Source organism: Molossus molossus, unplaced genomic scaffold (genome assembly GCF_014108415.1).
Source record: "Molossus molossus isolate mMolMol1 unplaced genomic scaffold, mMolMol1.p scaffold_m16_p_9, whole genome shotgun sequence".
Classification (NCBI taxonomy): Eukaryota; Metazoa; Chordata; class Mammalia; order Chiroptera; family Molossidae; genus Molossus; species Molossus molossus.
This window is the reverse complement of record NW_023425403.1, coordinates 83,250,426-83,271,035: the sequence shown is the minus strand read 5'-3', so window position 1 is coordinate 83,271,035 and position 20,610 is coordinate 83,250,426. Positions and strand designations below refer to the sequence as shown.

At 35.9% G+C, this 20,610-nt stretch overlaps 1 pseudogene; it reads left to right on the top strand.

Moving 5' to 3' along the window:
• LOC118622425 overlaps nt 1-18,773 on the top strand; it is a 141,000-nt pseudogene extending 122,227 nt beyond the window's left edge.
• The last annotated feature ends 1,837 nt before the right edge of the window (nt 18,774-20,610 follow it).

Here is a 20,610-nt window from a genome sequence, read left to right as displayed (position 1 = left end):
GGACAAACTGCAACCGAGGTACGTGCCCTTAGCGGGAACCGAACCCGGGTCTCTCTGTACCGCAGGCCGATGCTCTAACCGCTGAGCCAAACCGGCCAGGGCTCAAAGTCATTTTTAACATAGAATTCAATCACTAACATTTTATAGGCTTGACAAATTCTTAGAGGCTAACAAAATGTTTTCTAATGTCCAATGTCAGCACATAACAAAGTAAAAACTGATGATACTAATTTAACTATTTTAACATTTGATTCAGCAATAGTGTTTCTGCAATGCACAGTACCGAGAACATTTTTACACTGGAGTCTATATAAATGAATCTACTATAAAACTGTGGATGAAACTTGCATAGACTTTAATGTATTCTCCCCATCTGTCTAATGGTGTCCCTTAGAGATGTGCAATATAGAAGCCCTGTCTGGTGGTAAGAGTAAGAAAATTTCAATTAAATGTTGCTTATACATGACATGAAGCAAACTTTATAAACAAACCCAAGTGCAGAGTTGGGAGGACAGCTTTACAATGATGAGAGACAAAGGTTCTCTAGATCTGATTGTTTTGCCCTAACACATCACATTTACTTCACAGTCTAAGATGTCTGCTCAATCTTCAGACATCTGGACTACATTCTAGCAAAAAGAAAGTTTGGAGAAGAAGCTTCTGTTTTCCATCTATACAACAATTTCTAGATATTGCATGCAACACTTCAATTTAAGTCCTACTGGTAAAACTTAATCACAAGGCCACAATAAAATGCAAGGGAAAGTGAGAAATGTCATTGTTCTAGGTAACCATGAAGAATGTGCCCATGTAGATATCAAGAATTCTAACACTATGGAAAAAAGAGAAAAAGGTAGCAGGTAGAGCAAATAAGAATTCTACCACAGAATTCTTTAAGAGTAGTAATGGCAATAATTATATTAGCTCTCCATGCATGCTTAATATCTAAGGATAAAGAGATTCCAATACTATATTGAACAATTAAATAATTGGCAAGTCCCAATATAATTGCCTTGTCAGTTATTTGTAACAGATAGAGGTCAGGCAATTCTGGAGTCTCTCTATGATAATTACAAAAGGAATCTTTAACTCTAATAATTCAAAATATTTGTTGAGAACAATTAGATACAAAGTCTTAAAGAAGAAAAACTGTATTTTACTTCATATGTTCATCCTTTCAAAAATTATCTGTCCTGCCCAGCCAGTATGGCTCAGTGGTTGAGCATCGACCCATGTGCCAGGAGGTCGCAGGTTTGATTCCCAGTCAGGTTGTGGGCCAAATCCCCAGTGGGGGGGGGGGGGGGGGCGTATGCAGGAGGTAGCCAGTCAATGTTCTCTCTTATAGATGTTTCTGTCTCTCTCTCCCTCTCCCTTTCTCTATCTAGTACACCCACCTATTTTTACTCATTACACATTTTTATTTTCCTCATAGTACTAATCGATATCTGATGTAACATCAATTTTTTACTTACTTGCTTGTTATTTATTTCTCTTACTAGACAACTAATCTCATGAGTGTGAAGACATTTCTTGTTTTGTACACTGCTCTTTCACAGTTGAGATATGTCTGAATTATAATAAATTCTCAATAAATATTTGTTGAATGAATAAATGAATAGATAAACAAAAAAACAATAGCAAACTCCCTTAAAATTAACAGAGCTCTGGACAGTTGAAATGATGAATGGATGGATAAACAGATAGAAGAGAACAATAAAGAGAGGAAGAAAGGAAAGAAGGAGGAAAAAATGAAGAAAGGAAGGAAAAAATGAAGGAAGGAAGGAAAAGAAAGAAATGAGAAAGAAAAGGAGGAAGGAAGGGAAAAAACCCAAATTACTTTCTGGTTGGAAGATGCCAGGGAGAAGAACTAGATGTCTCAGACCTGAGGATGGTGCAGTTGCAGTGGAACAATGTGTGTTAGGTTATGGAAAATCAAGATATAATCTCTATCCTTAAAGTAATATATGAGAAATTATATTATTGGAAATAACAGAATCTTACATCATCTGGAGTATTTCAAGTATCAGTAAATTTTAAGACACTGTTATTGATATTACTGTGATTAGGTAGTTATTAGTAATAGGTCAGGAGCAAAGGGCAAAGCCAGACATTATAAGGATGTCTTTTGGGCAGTTTCACCAGGAAGCTGTAACTTGACACTCTCCAGGGAACCACCCACCCATTCACAGCAGAATCACTGGGGGAAGGGTACAATAAAGGGGTGATAGACTCATGTCCAGTGAAGTTGGGGTGACTAGGAAAGATACTTGCCTGTCAGTCAAGCCTGGGGAACTATGAATTGGCCAGAATGGGTGGAGTCAGTGCAAGTCTGTGAAAATTTGGGAATACACAATCCCCTAAACAAAGAAGTGACTGCTAACCTCTCTTATTTTATTTCTGCAGAAGCCTCAGCTACACTTCTATGTTTGGACTAAGGGAAATGGGACCTTGGAAACTCAAGGATTTATTCCCGTGCAAATAAAAATCACTTGTTTTCCTATTCAAGTCTCAGAAAAATTTTATTTTCTTGGGATATTGTAAGATCCACTCTCACAAGCAATGGGTGGGGTTGAGGACCTTTCCCCCCTCCCCCCAGGAACATTGTGACTAATAGGATGCTGTTTAACAGGGAGTAACAAATAGGTCCTATCAGTTGAAGCACATATCAAGTTACTTAATCTTATGAGATGTATGGGGGAATAAAGTGGGTCAGCAAAGATAGTGTCCCTCAAATAATATCAAAATATGCTTGGCTCATAGTATATATTCACATATTATAGCACATACTTATTTTATTTTAAATGTTACTTTTTAAATTATAGTTATTGTATTAGTTTTCCATTGCTTCTGTAACAAATTACCATAAATCGAGTGAATCAAAACACTACAAATGTATTGTCTGACATTCCGTGAGACCTCTCTCCTTGGCTGTTGCCCTCTTCTCCCATTTTCAAAGGTGAAATGGTACTTGCTCTTCTGCCCCCCTCTCACACCTTTAAGGACCCTTGTGATTACGTTCAGCTCACAGGGATAATTTACAATAATTACCCTCTCTGAAGATCTGGGACATATGGGATAAGAAACCTGAATTTTATCTGCAAACTTAATTTTACTTTCCATGTAAGGTAACATATTCTTAGGTTGCACACATTGTAACAGACATCACTGGGGGAGAAGCATTATTCAGTTTATCAGTTATCATTACTACATACAAAATATTTCAAAATTTTCACAATTTTAAAATATTTTGATTCCAATATATTGCTAAATTACTAAGTGACTAATTAATTAAGGAGGAATCTGGCTTAATTATTGAAGTCGGTGGTAGAGATAAAACTACCTAGCATTGATCTAGCCTAAGATTTCATCATGATTATTATGCCCTATCTTTACTAATTGGAGATAGGAGGGTTGGACAAAATTGTCCTGGTCAAATAGAAATATTTCCTACCATATTCTCAAGCCTTGCCAAATTTAGACTACAATACAGATTAGATTATTATTATTTTTGTTTGTTTGTTTTTATCCTCACCCGAGGACATTTTTGCATTTATCCTTAGAGCGGGAGGGAGAGAGGGAGGAAGAAAGAGAGAGAAACATTTATGTGAGAGAGACACACTGAGTGGCTGCCACCCACAACACCAACCAGGGCCGGGCACAAACTGCAGCTTAGGTACATGCCCTTAGGGGGAACCAAACCCAGGTCTCTCTGGTCCGTGACCCAGCACTCTAACTGCTGAGCCAAATCGGCCATGGCAGATTATTGTTTTGAAAATATGGATAGAGACATACATCTCCATATGCTCACCCTTCCTATGTAGAGAAACCACATTGCCAAGAAAATCACTTAAGGTAAGTATATTTGTCCAGGTGAACCGATAGCAGGGGAAATGATTAAAGAATCAGCTTAAGTGATTGTGGAGGGTGGCAAGTCTGAAATTACCAGGGTAGGCTGTGTTGATGTTCAGTGTTGAGTTCAAAGGTAGTCTGGAGACAGAATTTCTTCCTCTTCAAGAGACTACAGTTTTTTCTCTTAAGGACATTAACTATTGGATGAGGGCGACCCACATTGTGGAGCATGACCTGCTTTCCTCAGTTTCCTGATTAAATGTTAATCATATCTAAAAAAAAGAATTTTGTTTACAAAACATCCATGTCAGGGTTTTGTTTGGGCCGGTGAGGCAGGCTTGTGTAAGAATTCACAAATGAGAGAAGAGAGAAAAGGGAGGAAATTTCATTCACTTCCCCCCATAAACAGGGAAAGGACCCAGGCACTGACTGGCAATACTAGGGCAGGGCAGGAAGAGTGAGTGGCTCTCTCACTGGGGGCTTTAGGGAGGAGGTTGTATTTAAAGTGAAGCAGATGGGGGTATGTGTTAAGGAGTTGCAGTTCGTTTATTATTCAGGAGACAGTCTTGCCAGGTGCCAGGGGGCAGGGTGGTGTTCTTATCATATCTTCTTTAGCCTTTAAAATATGCTTTGGTAAAGAGAAGAAGGATTTCACTTGAAGGGGTTGCAAAGAATTCCAAAGAGGAAGATGTATTTGAAGGGGAGGGAGAAGGGAAGTTTCTATCATGAGAGGCTCTGTGGTGTGAATTACTTTGAGATGCTAAAAGTGGCTGGGGAGAGCCCAGTCCTTACTTATTTTACTGTGGGTAGAAAGGAGGCTTGAAGTTGCAGACACCAGCCACCTCCATGTTTAATTACCAGGTGATTCTCATAAATTGTGGAAAAAATCATAAAAAAAGAAAAACCTGTTTTCTGCCTTTATAATCGAGTCTGATGTTTGACCAAAACCTGGGTATTATGACCCAGTCCAGTGGTATCTAATATTAAGCCTCACAACACAGTCTATTGGGGAAAATGAGTATGCACCAGATGGAGACATCAGAAGTAGATGAAACATCCCTTCAGAGTATAAAGAATATTTGAAGTATTTCAAATATACCATCTTTGCTACTAAGAGCATTTTATTCATAAATGGATAGCAGTCAGGACATATATAGTTCTTACCAAAAATTTGTCAGCTAATTCATTCAGTCATCTAGTAGATAATTAAGTGCCTTCTATAAGTAGGTATACTGATATAAATCAATAACGAGGCAAAACGTCTGCTTGCGCAGGGCTTACCTAGTGGTGAGGTGAGACCTTTCACTCTCTGCTTTCTCCATCCTCCAGAACACCTACAGGAGTCAAACATATTCAAATTTACCTCAGCTTTCCTCAGTCACACTGCAGGTTATTATTTTACCAGGATCTAAATCTTCACAATTTAATGACAGCTAAAGCAATTAACATCTACTACAGGGAATCTAAATGCAAACAGCTTATGCAAAGCAATATCCCTGAAGGATACTTTAAGCACCTAAACCCTAAGGAAAAACGTATGCAAACAAGTATCACTTGAAGTAGTTACCCTTAATAAATATTTATTCAAACTAATACCCAAGAGCAAATTGTAAAGTCTAGCTATCACACTATAGACCTACAAACACATATACTCACACGTGTACACACACAAATGGATATCCTAAATTCTGTCTTCAGATAGAATAGAAAGTACAGGATAAAAAAAAAAAAATTAGTAACATCTCAGATATACCTTGAATTACTGGCCTGTTAGAAATATGCATGACAAGGTATTTCATCAAAATTATTTTTATATGGTTAAATGCAGATTTTTAAGCCAACACACAAACATAGTTTTTGTTTGTTTCCACATTGGTATGTGGCAACACACACGACGCAGGGCAATCTTATTACTTTTTTTCCAAGTATACATTTTTCTTAATCAGTTAGCACTTTAGGCTTGTTTTAACTTAATGAAATTGTGGCTAAAACTCGATAAAAGCATTAACTCACCAAAACTATTTTATAAGATTTAACATCCAGCTATTGATACCATTGTAATAACCTGGTCATTAATTAATAACAGGAAAGGAGCAAAGGGAAACTGAAATTTAGATGCATACTCAATAAGGTCTGGGTGACTTGGGAAGGTGCTTGCCTTTCAATCACACCCATAAACAGGTAATTGGCTAGAATAGGTATGGCTACTACAAGGGTGCAAAATCCAAGATACTTAATTCCCAAACAAAGGGAGTTCCCTCTCTTAGTGCTCTTGACCCTCTTGCTCTCCTGGGACTCCTGTTGTATGGACTCCTGTCGCCATGTGGTACCTACACAATGGGCTGATGGACTGGATCTAATGTGATGCTACGCCAGACTCGACTCCACCATGGAACTGAAATTCTGTGCACTGACCTTGCTTCTAGCTCTGCTGGAACTCCAGCTGCATACTTTCCAGAAGTGGACTAAGGAAACTGGGACTTTGCAAACTGAGGAACATAACTACATGCAAATAAAGCTTTTTACCACATTTCATTCTGTAGTGGAGGCCTCTGGAAATGCTTATCCAGCATCATCCCAAGAATCCCACTCCCACTAGTGACAAAGAAGAGCAACCCATGCAATTCTCCGGTAACACTATGATCTTTGCAAAGTGATGTGATTATGCATGAAGAGTTAGAAATTAAAATCAGTCCTCACTACCTGTTCTTCAATTACTTGTTTTCAAAATGAAAATGCAAGAGCATTGAAGATACACACAAATTCAAAACCAGGAATTACAAAGACCTATGAATTAAAAATTACAAAGAACAGCCTGACTGGTGTGGCTGAGTGGTTGAGCATCAACCCATGCAACAAGAGGTCACTGGTTTGATTCCTGGTCAGGGCACATGACCAGGTTTTGGGCCAAATCCCCAGTGCGGGGCATGCAGGAGGCGGCTAGTCAATGTTCTCTCTCATCAACATTCCTCTCTCTCTCTCCCTCTGCCCTCCTCTCTCTCTCTCTCTCTCAAATCAATAAAGAAAGACAAAAAAAATTAAATTATGAAGAACAGATTTTTGACTTGATATCTGACTATAGAATTGGAATAAATTCTAACAGTTCCAACATTTAATATACATGAAATAATATCATAGTAAACAAAAATTGGGCCTTAGAAAAAAATTAACTTTAACTTGATAACACATGAAAGACTAAATAACAACTGTATTATAATTGAGTGCTGAAACATTTTTTTTTCTTTTTATTGAGTAATCAATCATATATTGCTTTATTATTTTAAAAGTGAATAAGGTTAATCTTTACCAGAATAAAAAACTTTCATGTTGAAATGGTAAAAATGTAATTCAAAGAGTAAGAAAACAGCTTATGACTAAATATAAAAAAATTTGCTAGGCTAAAATAGTAAGTATTCATTAGGAAAAAAATATATTACTAATTGGGACTGATGATAGTAAATTTATATTTTATTTATTTATTTATCCTCACCCAAGGACATTTTTCCATTTTTTGTTTAGATAGAATGGGAGGGAGAGGAAGAGAGAGAGAAACATCGATGTGAAAGGGACACATCGAGTGGCTGCCACCCGCACGACCCAACCGGGGCCGGGACAAACTGCAACGGAGGTACTCGCCTTTAGCGGGAACCGAACCCGGGTCTCTCTGGACCACAGGCTGACTCTCTTAACCGCTGAGCCAAACCGGCCAGGGCGTAAATTTACATTTTAAAGGTAAACAAACTTTTTAGACAACTGTTTGCATATTTGCTGTCCCTCAAAAACTCAGTGCAAAGTATAAACCTAAGCAAATAAAATAATCAATATGTTCAAAAGCCTCCCTTCTTCCCTCCTGCCAACAGCTCATCTCACTTGGATATGTTTATAGCAGAAGACATGAACAGGCAGCTCCAGTTCAGTTCCTTATTAGTTCACAAAGATCTTACATGAAAACCAAAATCCCTTTTGCCATGCTGGTCAAAACATGATTGTGCCTCGTTGAATAGGTTTGTTATGGTTCGAGAAGATTGGTAACGTATCTGAAATGCTTTGTTTGGGCCATTTTCTGCTGAACAATTATAACTGCCAATGCAATAATTTTTAAATTAGCTTAATTAAAAAAATTTTGCTTTGTGTGTTTCTGTCATTTTTATTAAAAAGAGAATGTGATATATTCTGCATAAAAAGTCATTTGCATAAAGAACTAAAGAAAAAAATGCATTTTATCTACTTAAGAAAAATATTTAAACATTTTCAAAGGAAATTATCTATTTTTTACTTGCTAATCACTTGTGAATGCAAATTACAGTAAAAGGTAAATGACCGTGAGAGTGGTCTTCCTGACTTTCTACTGACTTTTTGCACATAGCGTTTGATTTTTTAAAATTGAATTTATTGGGGTGAAATTGGTTAATAAAATTATATGAGTGCTACAATTTTTTTTAAAAAAGCTTATATAGATTATTCACAAGGCAATTCATCAATTTAAAGGGTAATGGTATTAGATGTTGAATACTTAGCCAGAAAACCTAGGTATTTTCATATTTTATTTAAACTTTAAAAGTTTTGTGTTTTTTTATTGAATTTTTGAAGAGAGAGAAAGAGAAAGATCAATGTGAGAGAGAAACGGATCAGCTGCCTCATGCACTCCCCCCACTGGGGACTGAGCCCGAAACCCAGACATATATCCTAACCAGGAATCGAACCGGGACCTCTCAGTCCATGGGACTGTGTTCAATCCACTGAGCCACATCAGCCGGACCAAAAGTTAGTAAATATTGTCCTCATTTTATAAGAAAGCATGCTGAAATTTAAAAAATGTGAGGTCATGAAATAAAGTACTGGCAGAAACCAAGATTATACTCTGAAGTCTGCACCTCACATAATATCACATTTTAAAGACATATTGTTATAAATTCTCGTCACTATAGAGAATAAAGCTTGAACTAAATTATAAATATAGGGATCCTTTTTTTTTTTTTAATCCTCACCCGAGGATATTTTTCCATTTTTTGTACAGATAGAGTGGGAGGGAGAGAGAGGAAGGGAGAGAGAGAGAGAGAAACATCGACGTGAAGAGACACATCGAGTGACTGCCACCCACATGATCAACCAGGGCCGGGGACAAACTGCAACCGAGGTACCTGCCCTTAGCGGGAACCGAACCCGGGTCTCTCCGGACTGCAGGCCGACGCTCTAACCGCTGAGCCAAACCGGCCAGGGCCGGGGTCCTTTTTTATATAGGGTCCTTGAACAGATATAACAAAAACCAAATTGCTTTGAGCTGGCTATTAATTTACTTTTAATTTTTTTGGTTTGAGTAGAACTTAAATATTATTCTCATCCTTTTTTAGAATCTCCTTTCTACCTGGGTTCCAATTCTCTGCCTGCCATTGACATAGCAGTTTCCACCTATTCTTGTTACCTGGATGACCGAAGTTTTTATAAAATGTTGCTGCTCCATTCTCCTCCTGTAACAAATTAATTATTTTCTGTGTCTTTCATGACATAGAACCTGAAATAATTGGTGCTTATGAGAAATGATTAGGTCAAAGTATTACTCTAACTCAAAACCTATTGCCTTTTTAAGAATTTAATATTTTAGAGAGAGATTTAGAAGGCAATACTTCTAATTTGGAGATTAAGCCGGGAAAATGTGAACAAATCATACACACACAAGTCCTTGTTTCACCTGTACACTGAACATATTTACAGTTGAGTTATTATACCAAGAATCAATTATTTTTGTTTAGCATGCTGCTGAGAGATAGGGAAGGACCTAATAGTAGTAAATTTCTAAAAGTGTTTAAAGTCATTATTTACTACAAAGGCAGCAAGTCCTTAATCTAATATATTCTGTTTTAAATCAGTTTTCCCTAATACTAGTCCTGTGCCATTTTAACATTATTCAGTATAAAGGAGTGAACAAAGGTAGATCAGTAATAATAATAAATAATACAATAATAAAAAATAATAATAATTAAGAATACATTTTTTGTGTGCACTCATAACTGTACACCTACTTTTACCCCTCCTTGCATACTCAATTATCTACCTTAAGTATAAGTATATTTGTGTGCATGTATATATATACGTATTGTGTATCTTTATATGCACACCCATACACATATGCACCTGTGATGTGCACAAATATATGTATATACACATACATGTGCATGTATATATACACATACATAATCTTTTATTTTAATTCTATTTATTGGGGTTACATTGGTTAATCAGATTTTATAGGTTTCAAGTGTATATTTCTATAACACATGCCTACTACACAATGTGAAATCATCTTCTGTCACCCTACACAAGGCCCCCTTTACCCTTAACTGTCCCCCATACCCCTTCCCTATGGTAACCGCCACATTGTTGTCTGTGTCTATGAGTTTCAGTTTTATATTCCGCAACTGAGTGAAATCATATGGTTCTTAGCTTTTTCTGAATGACTTATTTGCTTAGCATAATATTCTCCAGATCCATCTATGTTGTTACAAATGGCAATATTTCATCTTTCCTATGGCTGAGGAGTGTTCCATAGTATATATGTATGACATCTTTTTTATCCAATCTATCAAATGATACTTTTGTTGTTTCCATGCCTTGGCCACTGTGAATAATGCTGCAATGAACATGGGGTACATAATCTTTGTGAATACATATTTTCAAGATTTTCAAATAGATACCCAGAAAAGGAATTGCTGGGTCATACATTAACTCTACTTTTAATTTTTTAAGGAACTATCATACACTTTTCAATAATGAATGTACCAGTTTACATTGCCACCAACAGTTAATGAAGGATCTTTTGTCTTGAAAACCTCTCCAACACTTGTTATTCTTGTCTTGTTGATAATGTAATAATAATATAGTATAATATAGTATAGTATATAGTATAGTATAATACAGTATATAATATAATAAATATATAAAATAATAAACAGATATGAGGTGGTAGGTCATGGCAGTTTTGACTTGCATCTCCCCAATAGCAAGTGAAGTTGAGTATCTTTTCACATATCTGTTGGCCATTTGTATGCTTTCTTGGGAGAAATAGAAAGTTTGGGTTCTCTGTCCATTTTTTAAATTGTATTGTTTGTTTGGTGTTGAGTTACATGAGTTCTTTATATATTTTGGATAGTCACCTCTTGTCAAAACTGTTTGCAAATTTCTTCTATTTGGTTTGATTGCCTCTTTGTTTTGTTGGTTTCTTTGGCTACGGGGAAGCTTTTTAATTTGATATAGTTCCTTTTGTTTATTTTTGCCTACACTTCCCTTTCTTTTGGTTCAAATTTATAAAATCTTCTCTAAGACCAAGGTCCATGAGTTTAGTACCTATGTTTCCTTCTTTGTAATTTATTGTTTCAGATCTTATATTTAGGTCTTTGATTTATTCTGAATTAATTTTATACATAAGGACAGAGTGTAATCTAGTTTCATTCTTTTACATGTGGCTTTCCAATTTTCCCAGTACCATTTATGGAAGAGGATTTCTTTTCTCCATTGTATGTTTTTGGCTCCTTTGTCAAAAATTAATTGCCCATGTACATGTGGGTTTATTTCTGGGATCTCAGTTCTGTTCCATTGGTCTCTGTGTCTGTTTTTCTGTCAATATCATGTAGTTTTGATTACTGTCATTTTGTAATATAATTGGAAGTCACGAAGTGAGATACCCCCAGCCTTGTTCATTTTTCTGAAGATTTCTTTGACTATTCAAGGTCTTTTGTATTTCCAAACAAATCTCATGATTTATTGTTCTTTAAAAAAAAAAATTTTTTTAATGTTATTGAAATTTTCACAGGGACCGCACTAAAGCTGTATATTGCTTTGGATACTTATATGGACATTATTAACTATGTTGATTCTTCCAATCTATGAACATGGAATATCTTTCTATTTCATTGTGTTTTTTCATCTGTTTTAATAAAGCTTTGCATTTTTTAGTACACAGGTCCTTCACAACTTTTGTTAAGTTTATAGGTAGTTTAATCTTTTGCTTGCAATTGCAAAAAGAATTTGGTGTTTTCATTTCTTTTTCTGAAATTTCCTTGTTAGTATGTAAAAATGCAGCAAATTTTTGTACATTGTTTTTGTATTTTGAAACATTATTTGTTTATTATTTCTAATATGTTTTGGTGGTGTCTTTAGAATTTGTTATACATAGAATCATGACATCTGCAACAAATTATATTTTATTTCTTCCTTCCCAATGTGAAAGCTTTTTTTTTTTTTTTTCTTTCTCTTGCCTGATTGCTCTGGCTAGGACTTCCAGTACTATGTTGAAGTAGAAGTGGTGAGAGAGTCTTGTCTTGTTCCTAATTTTATAGAAAAAGCTTTCAATTTTTCATCAATGAGTATGATATTAGCTGAGGGTTTGTCATTTATGACCTTTATTATGTTGAGGTATTTTCTGTCTATACACATTTTATTGAGTGTTTTAATCTTAAATGAATGTTGTATCTTATCAGATGCTTTTTCTGCATCTATTGATAAGATCATACAATTTTTATCCTTTGTTTTATTAATTGATGTATTACATTGATCAATTTGCACATGTTGAACCACCCTTATGCCCCTGGAATGAACCCCATTTGATGGTAGTGTACTGTATTTTGATTTGTTGTTTTATTCAATTTGTTAGTATTTGTTTAGGATATTTGCATCTGTATTCAACAAAGGTCTTGGTCTGTACTGTGTCTGTATGTGTGTGTGTTACTCTTGCCAGGTTTTGGCATCAGAGGTATGTCGGCCTCATAAAATGTGTTAAGAATTATTGTCTCTTCTTCAATTAGGAAGAGTTTGAAAAGGATAGCTATCAACCTTTTTTGAATGTTTGCTATAACTCACTAATGAAGCCATCTGGTGCTGGACTTTTGTTTTTTGTAGGGTTTTTGATGGTTGTTTCATTTTCCTCACTGATGATCAATCTTTTTATATTTTTTAATTGTTCATGATTCAGTCTAGGTTATATATTTCTAGGAACTTCCCCATTTTTTTCTATATTATTAAATTTGGTGTCATATAGTTTTTCATAGTATTCTAGTATGATCCTTTATATTTTTGTGATGTCTGTGGTAACTTCTTTCACTTCTGATTTTGTCTATGTGAGTCTTCTCTCTTCTTATTTTAGGGAGTCTAGTCAGAGGTTTGTCAATTTTATTAATATTTTCAAAGAACCAGCTTTTTGTATAGATTTTTTGTAAAGGGTTTTTGTTTCTATTTCATTTAAATCTACTATAATTTGTATTATTTCCGTTCTTCTGCTAACTTTGAGCTGCTTTTGTTCTTCTTTTTCTAATTCTTTAAGATGTAATGTTGTGTTGTTAATTTGAGATTTTTGTTTTGTTGTTGTTATTTTTTGAGATAGGCCGTTAATGATATAAACTTTCCTCTTATTACTGTTTCACTGCATCCCAGAAGTTTTGATATAGTCATACTGTCATTCTCATTTGTCTCTCTCTCTTTTTCCATCTCATCTTTTAACTTTTATTTGGCCCAGTCATTTTCTAGCAATATGTTGATTAATCTTTACATATTTATGCCTTTATTTACTTCCTTTTTTTAGTTGATTTCTAAGTTCAAAGCATTCTGTTTAGAGAATATGCTTGTTATGCTTATTATGATTTCAAACTTCTTAAATTTGTTGAGATGATTTTGTGTCCTAACATATAGTTTATCTTTGTGAATGTTCCATGTGCACTACAGAATAATGTGTAATCTGGCATTCTAGGATAAAAGGCTCTATAAATGTTAATTATGTTCATTTGGTCTAATGTGTCATTTAAGGCCAACATTTATTTTCTTTTTTTTACTTTATTTATTTATTTTTTCATCACCATTTATCCCCTCCATGCCCTCTTCCATTCTACCTACAATCACCCTCCTCCCCTTGCAATCACATTATGGTCCATGTCCATGAGTTCTCTCTCTTTTTTTTTTTTTTTCATTTTTGCTCAATCCCTATACCCCCCCCAACACTGCTCCAGCCCAAGTTGACTGCCTGCTTTCTATCTAATGCCAATATATATATTTTTAATTGATTTTCTGTTTGAATGAACTATCTAGAGCTGTCAATTGAGTATTTAGGTCCCTTACCATGGTTGTGGTTTTGTCAGTTTCTCCCTTTAGTTCTGTTAGTAGTTGCAGTATATATTTTGGTGCTGCCTGATTGGTTGCAGATATATTGAAAAGTATTATGACTTTTTAACATAGTGTTCCTTTTATCATTATAAAGTGTCCATCTTTGTCTCTTGTTAACCTTCGCTATCCTCAAAACTATTTTGTCAAATATAAGTGCTGCTACACCTGCTTTTCTGTGGATGCTCTTCAGTTGGAGAATCATTTTTCATCATTTTACTTTTGAGTCTAAATTTCTTAGATGCTTGTAATAATAACAGTGTAGAATATTTATAATATGAAATGATATAACAGAATTCTCTAGGCTTCTTATGTTTTTCTTGTTGTTTTTAGAATTATTTTTTTCTAGTTAATGTCATCAATTTTTTTAAATCTTTATTGTTGAATGTATTTCAGATGTTCCTCATTTTTCACCCATTGACCCCCTCCTCCCCACTCCCGCCCCCCTCCCGCCTTTTCCCACACTATTGTCTGGTCCATTGGTTATGCATATAAATTCTTTGGTTTATTTCTTCCCACCCCCCAACCCCTTTCCCTTTGAGGTTTGTCAGTCTAGCAATGAATTTGTACTCCTTAATCCCTTCACCTTTTTCACCCATTCCCCCAACCCCCCTCCCATCTGGCAACCAACAAAATGTTCTCTGTATCTATGAGAATGTTTCTATTCTGCCTGTTCATTTTGTTTGTGGATTCCATTGTCGATAGATATGTATTCATTGCCATTTTGTTTATCCATATATTTTATCTTTTTCTTCAAAAAGACCCTTCATCATTTCATATAATAATGGTTTGGTGGTGATGAACTCCTTTAACTTTTTCTTGTCTGGGAAACTCTTTATATGGCCATCAATTCTAAATGACAGCTTTGCAGGATAGAGTCATCTTGGTTGTAGGTTCTTGGTTTTCATCACTCTGAATATTTCTTGCCACTCCCTTCTGGCCTGCAAAGTTTCTTTTGAGAAATCAACTGACAGTCTTATGGGAACTCCCTTGTAGGTAACTAACTGCTTTTCTCTTGCTGCTTTTAAGATTCTCTCTTTGTCTTGAACCTTTTGCATTTTGATGATGATGTGTCTTGGTGTGGGCCTCTTGGGGTTCATCTTGTTTGGGACTCTCTGTGCTTCCTGGACTTGTATGTCTGTTTCCTTCACCAAGTTAGGAAAGTTTTCTGCCATTATTGTTTCAAACAGGTTTTAGATTTTTTGTTCTCTCTCTTCTCCTTCTGGCACCCCCAAGATGTGAATGTTGGCATGCTTGAAGTTGTCTCAGAGACTCCTGACACTATCCTAATCCTTTTTTCTTTTTGCTGTTCTGATTGGGCGTTTTTTGCTTCCTTATATTCCAAATCAATGGTTTGCTTCTTGGATTTACGTGCTCTACTATTGAATCTGTGTAAATTATTCTTTATTTCAGTTAATGCCTCCTTCATTTCTGACTGTGCATCCATCATTTCTGACTGGTCCTTTTTTATGCTCTTGAGGCCCTCACTAAGTTCACTGAGCATCCTTATAAGCAGTATTTTGAACTCGGCATCTGTTAGGTTGCTTATCTCCATTTCGCTTAGTTCTTTTCTTGGGGTTTTGTTCTGTTCTTTCATTTGGGACCTGTTTCTTTGTCTTGTCATTTTGTCTGCCTCTCTGTGTTTGTTTCTGTGTACTACTTAACAAGAGGTATGAGGATATCTGAGACAAGATGCTGCTCGTTTGAAAGAATTTAATAAAACCAGAAGCAGGATCAAAGACAGGCCAATCCTATGGTTAAGCAACTGGCAACAGCTTGGGTGGGCATGAAAGTTGGGTGGAGCGGGGCCTCAGGGAATCACCAGGATGGGGCAACCAGAGTGAGCCAGGTTGCTGGAGTCCCAGATATGGTGACTGTCTGCCTCCCCAGGGAAGGGCTCACCAAAGGAGCAAAGGCCTCTGACAGCACGTTTGTCCCCGAGAAAGCCCCTTCTCAAGCCCTCGCTCCAATGCCAAACAGCTCAGTTCTTCCCTGTATGTCTCTGGTGCCCCTGGGTCTGCCTCCCCTCCAAGATTAGAGGGAGTGAGTCCAATAAGTCAGTGTGTGGGCCCTTTAAGAGGAGCTGCCTGGGGCTCCAGCTGCATCAGTTTCCCTGAGCCTTGGTTCCTGCTGGTTTTTCCAGCCAGAAGTTATGGGGATTCTCTTCCTGGCACTGGAACCCTGAGCGGGGCGCCTGGTGTGGGACGGGACCCCTCAGTCCTCAGGAAGGACTTTCCCAGCTGAGGTATCCTCCTGATTTTTATCCGCCACACATGGGTGTGGAACCAGCCCGTCTGCGTTCGCCCCTCCTACCAGTCTGGATGTGGCTGCTGCTTTAATTCCGTAGTTGTAGGACTTCTATTCAGCTCTATGTCAGGTGGTTTTGAATGATGGTTGTTCTGTAGTTTAGTTGTAACTTTGATGTGGTTGTGGGAGGACATGATACCGCTGTTACCTATGCTGCCATCTTGACCAACATCATCAATTTTTATTTAACTTATTAGAAACAATCATGTCTCATTAAAAACAGATTAGGATAAGATCTTCAATCTATTAAACTTTAGCATAATTTAGCAATCTTCTTTAGGTGATCTTGCCAGTGACCTAGATTATAATTTATTATCAAACTATGTTTAAATATACTTCAAAAATTTAGTGACAAAAATTCTGTTCTAAACTATATCTATTCATAATTTTATATATTATGTACTTAATTTATTTTCTTTGTAGATTTCTACCATTCATTCTAACCTTTCTCAATTGGTTTATAATAACTTCTACTACTAAAACCAGTTTTTAATTAAGTATGAAAAACTTTGATATTTTTATTTGTTAAATAAAAATTTTATTTTCTCCCTTCTTGCTCCTCTCTTTCTAAAATGTGTGGTCTTGCCCTGGCCGGTTTGGCTCAGCGGTTGGAGCATCGGCCTGCGGTACAGAGAGACCCAGGTTCGGTTCCCGCTAAGGGCGCGTACCTCGGTTGCAGTTTGTCCCCGGCCCTGGTAGGTCGTGCGGGTGGCAGCCACTCAATGTATCCCTTCACATTGATGTTTCTCTCTCTCTCTCTACCTCTCTCTCCCTCCCACTCTATTTGAACAAAAAATGGAAAAATGTCCTCGGGCGAGGATTAAAAAATAAAATAAAATGTGTGGTCTTTTCACCAATCATATGAATGCAACAACTGTTTATTTGGCTATAAATCACAGATAAGTCTTTCAAGTCTGTTTCATAAGATCCTTTCAAGAAGTTTTCTTCCTCTTCATGCTCAGTCACAGAAGCAGGAGTAGGAGCCAGAGGACAGAGGTGACAGTGGTCCCAGAGCCCATAGCATACTGTCAAGGAGGCAGTACTATTATGATGATAATATTGAAACTTATTATTGTGGACAGGACCATCCTATGAATTCTCATAGAATCCTCAATGCTCATAACTTGCTGCTAAACTATAGCTTATACAGAAAAATGGAAATATACACTGCTAAAGAAATAACAAAATACCACAGTGCTGAGTACATCAAATTTATACATTCAGTAAGACCAGATATCATGTCTGAGTATATATAATAAACAGGTGTAGTGATTTTAATGTTGGAAAAGATTGTCCAGTTTTGATGGACTCTGAGTTTTGTCAGCTCTCAACTGATGGCTCAGTTCTTGGAGCTGTGAAGTTAAACCTACAACAAACTGATTATATATATATATATATATATATATATATATATATATATATATATATATATATATGGTTGTTGATTGGGCTGGAGGGTTACATCATGCTAAAAAATCAGAAGTATCAGGATTTTGTTATGTTAATGTTATGGTGCTTACCATCCTTAAAGTATTAAAGTATAATCAGAGAGTCTTTTACACTGATACTGATATCCATTATAGTGATATGGATATGGGGTTTAAGAAGCTTTTTATATAACAGATCATGTAGAGCCTGTATTATTCCTAGAACTGGAGATTTGAGGGATATTGATACAGGGAAAGGCAAATACTATGCTACAAATTTTCTAATGAGAGTTGATATAGATGATGAGTCATAAGGGCAGATATTTATGCCTATTATCTCTAATGTGATGGAGATGTATCAACCTAGTGCTGTGGAGTTCCAGTGTGGTGCTGACTCATTATCTGGTAATAAAGTTGATTGTTTCAATCTGATGGTTAAATGTGTACGAGTTGTAAAATTTTCAATTTACCATTACTGATGCTTTGGGAAGGTTGATACACAATTCATAATGTTACTCGATGTTCAACATGTGAGACTACAGTTGCCCTTGTTTGTGAGATTCTCAATGAGTAGCCAGATAATGATTACTTTGAGTATCTTGGAACAGACTTTGAACTGCATATTAGTCTTTAAAACATGACAAACAGAACACTCTAGAGTATATGGAAAAGATAAAACAGCATTTATTTGAAAAATTATACATACATGTTGTGTCATGCACCTGGTGTCTATTCCAGAAGATGCTGCTCATAAAGACAGTGGAAATGAAGAAGGAGGAGGTCCAGACAAGAGAATTTCTGTTCGAACATCAGACAAATGGATAGCTTTTGATAAAGAATCCTCAGATTCAGAAGATGAAGAAGAAGGTCATAGAAATGTGGCTGATCATAAGAAAGGAACAAAGAAAGCTAGAATAAAAAAAAAAGAAAAAAATAAGAGAAAAAAGCAGAATCTAAGGAAGAAGAAGAAGATAAATCCAAGAACAATACTGGTGGAAAAAAACAGTTATCAAAGGAGCCAAATCAGAACAGTTCAGCAACCCTTGAATTTGAGAGTCTCACCAATTTCAGAAAACATAAAAAACAGAAAATATTGGGAAGACAAATGTTTTCTTTTTGAAGACTTTTAGTTTAATCTTATACTACTTTGACATAGACTGTATTTATTTATTTATTTATTTTCATTTATATTTATTGTTGAAAGATATCCCCCTTTTTCTCCCACTGACTCCTTCCTTTCTCCTCCCACCCCTCTCCTATTGTCTGTGTCCATTAGTTATGCGTATAAGTTCATTGGTTTATCTCTTCCTATTCCTTCGCTCTGAGGTTCATCAGTCTAACAACCAAAACTGGCTAGGGCTATTGTTCATATTTATATCTTCTTCTTCTTCTTCAAGAAGACCCTTCAACATTTCATAAATACCGGTTTGGTGGTGATGAACTCCTTTTTTTTTTTATTTTATTTTTTTGTAGCAAATTTTATTGTGAGTTATCTAAATATGAAGCAAATCTTATTTTCTCCACTGTGCTTTATATGAGTTATTAAAATTGATGTGAGTTATTATGTAAAAAAGATCTATTAAAGAAGTAATTGGCTTTTCTGAGCTGTTTTTTTCATCTTTTGTAATTATTGTTATTAAAAAATAGTACTTATAAAAAAAGATTTCTTTATTATTTTAAGAAGTTCTACAAAACGTAGAAAAATATGCATTCTCACTTCTATTTCTTTTTTATTATTAAATTTATTGTGGTTAATAAACTTATATAGGTTTCAAGTGTACACTTCTATGATACTAAATTTGCATAGTGCATTGTATGTCAACCACCAAATTCTAATAATCTTCTGTCACAATATATTTTACCCCCTTTACCTTTTATATCTCCTTACTTCCCTTCCCCCTGGTAACCACCACACTGTTGTCTGTGTCATGAGTTTTTGTTTGTTTATTTTTTTGCTTGTTCCTTTGTTGCTATCAGCTCTACATCCAACTTGAGTCTAACCCTATGGTTCTTAACTTTTTCTGTCTGATGTATTTTGTTTAACATGATATTCTCAAGGTCCATCCATGTTGTCATAAATGGTAGTACTTCATCTTTTCTTATAGCTTAGTAGAATTCCATTGTATATGTGTCCCCCATTTTCTTTATTCAATCATGTTTCCATGTCTTGGCCACCGTGAATAATGCTGCAATAAAAATTGGGGTGCATATAAATGTTTACACATTTTTGGGGGGTAGATATCCAGAAGAAGGGTCATATGGTAATTTTATTCCCTTTTTTTTAATCCTCACCTAAGAATATGTTTAGAGAGAGAAAGAGGGAGAGAGAGAGAAACACTAAGGTCTAACATTGATCAGTTGCCTCCTGTACATGCCCTGAACAAGGATCAAACTGGCAACTCAGGTATGTGCCCTGACCAGGAATCAAACCCACAACCTTTTGGTGTATGGGATGACATTCCAACCAACTAAACCCCTGGCCAGAGTGGTAACTCTATTTTGAATTTTTTGAGGAACCGCCATGTTGTTTTCCATAGTTGCTGTGCCAGTTTACATTCCCACCAGCAGTGAATGAGGGCTCTTTTTCCTCTAGAACTTTTCCAACACTTGTCATTACTTTTCTTGTTGGTAATAATAGCCACACACATTGATAATAGCCACAGTAGCAGCTGGGAGGTGATGTCTTGTAGTTTTGATTTGCATTTTTCTAACAGCTTGTGAAGTTGAGTCTCTTTTCATTTATCTGTTGGCCTTTTGTCTTCTTGGTAGAATTATTTATTTAGGACCTCTGCCCATTTTTTAATTGGATTGATAAATGAATGGGACTATATCAAAATAAAAAGAAACTTTTGCACAACAAAAAGAAACTTCCAATAAAACAAAA